Genomic DNA, 2,500 nt, shown 5'->3' with positions numbered 1-2,500 from the left:
CCGTCTGGCCGAGGTGGGATCCCGTCGCTCGGCGGCGGGCGCACCACTGCCCCGTCTCGATCGCTCTGTCGACGAGGCGGAGGAGGAGCGTGTGCGTTAGGACCCGAAAGATGGTGAACTATGCCTGAGCAGGACGAAGCCAGAGGAAACTCTGGTGGAAGTCCGCAGCGATTCTGACGTGCAAATCGATCGTCAAACTTGGGTATAGGGGCGAAAGACTAATCGAACCATCTAGTAGCTGGTTCCCTCCGAAGTTTCCCTCAGGATAGCTGGCGCTCGAACGCAGTTTTATCTGGTAAAGCGAATGATTAGAGGCCTTGGGGCCGAAACGACCTCAACCTATTCTCAAACTTTAAATTGGTAAGAAGTCCGACTCGCTCGATTGGAGCCGGGCGACGAATGCGAGTGCCCAGTGGGCCACTTTTGGTAAGCAGAACTGGCGCTGCGGGATGAACCGAACGCCGGGTTACGGCGCCCGATTGGGACGCTCATCAGATCCCAGAAAAGGTGTTGGTTGATACAGACAGCAGGACGGTGGCCATGGAAGTCGGAATCCGCTAAGGAGTGTGTAACAACTCACCTGCCGAATCAACTAGCCCTGAAAATGGATGGCGCTGAGCGTGCCGCCTATACCCGGCCGTCGGGGCAGAGGAGGTAACCCCCGCCCGGGAGGTAAGCCCCGACGAGTAGGAGGGTCGCTGCGGTGAGCGTTGAAGCGTAGGGCGCGAGCCCGCGTGGAGCCGCCGTGGGTGCAGATCTTGGTGGTAGTAGCAAATATTCAAGTGAGAGCCTTGAGGGCCGAGTGTGGAGAAGGGTTCCATGTGAACAGCCGTTGCACATGGGTCAGTCGATCCTAAGCTATAGGGTAGTTCCGTTCCGAGCGGTGGCGTAGGCCTCTCGTGGGTCGCGCCCCTTATGCGAAAGGCACATTCAATTCACCAGGGAAAAAAAGTAGTGAGCCCTCTATCGGCAGCGAATCGTTTTTGCACACGAGACAGCGTGAATAATTACCCGGAAGCAACTTTGTTTTTAAAAATAAATATTAAGTTTTTGCAAATTGGCCAATTGGAACTTTTGGTTTTATTTACTAATGAATAATTCATGAAAACCTTTGACACAGCATCTACGAACCACGTGATATTGTTTTTTTATCGACAAAGCCATTATATCTGTGTCAAACAAGGGTGAATGACACCGATGTTTTTTAAACAATTTTAGGGTATTCGAATGTTAAAATTTCGTCTAATTTGTTGAGGCTGTAATAAAACAACCTAACTTTTTGAGAAGGTGGGTTTTATATTTTCTGGATATTTAATTTTTCAATAGTAGTTAATAAAAAAATCTCGTTGGTGTTATTTTTTATTTTTTTTTAATGGCTGCTTAAACATGTGCCTTTTTGGTTATTTTACTGCTGAAAATGGAACACATGGTTGTAGCTAAAATCATTTTTTTACACCATAAGATTAAAAATGTTGCTTTTTAAAATAATAAGAACATTATATAATATATAGGAAAGCTGTTTTTAATCATAAAACTTTACAAAGCCTCTTTTATTTTATTCAAAAATCAATATAGTCTAGGCCTAGTTTACAGTTAGGAGAGCTAGGCTTTAGCCTGTTATTATAGTGGAGTAGTGCGTGTATTGTTGGCGCGTGTTCATTGTCGGGCGCGCGTATTTATAGGCCTAGGCCTAAGGAAATAAAAATAAATGATTACAAATAAAACTAAATATTGATTATTATTAATTTAATGTTGTTTTTTTTACAGATCACAGAGGGATGTTCTTAAGCTGTTTGCATACTTCAATACAATAGAAATAGCATTAATCAACAACAATTCCTCATTAATTTACCGGCATATGTGAAACAACACATACAGTAATTATGGATATCTACAGATTTTTATTGCCAAAGGACATTTAATTTTTAAAATCTTGTTATTTTCCTAATTTACTTATTTAAAGGTTCAAGCGGAGGTTGGTTGTTGTGCGGTAATTGTTATAAAGTTTAAATGTGATTTCCAAATCGGCAATAAATAATCATTATAAATATAAATAGAAAAAGGCCTAGTACAAAAGATGTTAATTTAATATACAAAACTTGTTGTGTAATTTGTGATAATATTAAAAGTTTTATGTTAAATGGTGTGTATTTCATTTATTGCTCCATTATTATAATAAAAAGAAGGGAATCGTGAAATTTCATTAATTATTTAGCCCCAAGAATGTATTGATTTTATAGTATTTTACCAATTTAAACAGTCCAGGCCTAGCTTGCAGACAGTCCCCCCACCCACTTCACCCAATGCTTAATAATTTTAAGAAAAATGAAAGTTCAACACTTTATTTCAAAATTTATAAGCCCTTTGTCCTCATATTTTAAGATTATGAATCAGCCACTTAACAAAAATAACAATCGAGGGGCCAATGATGAAGCGCATCTTCCCTCATTCTCTTCGCCTAAGAAAACGATTATTCCAGCCCTGCCGCGTCTCCCTAGGC

At 41.0% G+C, this 2,500-nt stretch overlaps 1 pseudogene; it reads left to right on the top strand.

Annotated features, from left to right (window-relative positions):
* The window catches only part of LOC144858229 (large subunit ribosomal RNA), a 5,811-nt pseudogene that overhangs the window by 928 nt on the left and 2,383 nt on the right, over positions 1-2,500 (top strand).

The sequence above is a fragment of the Antedon bifida genome (assembly GCF_963402885.1).
Source record: "Antedon bifida chromosome 1 unlocalized genomic scaffold, ecAntBifi1.1 SUPER_1_unloc_8, whole genome shotgun sequence".
Taxonomy (NCBI): Eukaryota; Metazoa; Echinodermata; class Crinoidea; order Comatulida; family Antedonidae; genus Antedon; species Antedon bifida.
The sequence above is the reverse complement of the archived record's forward strand: the minus strand, read 5'-3'. Positions and strand labels throughout refer to the sequence as shown.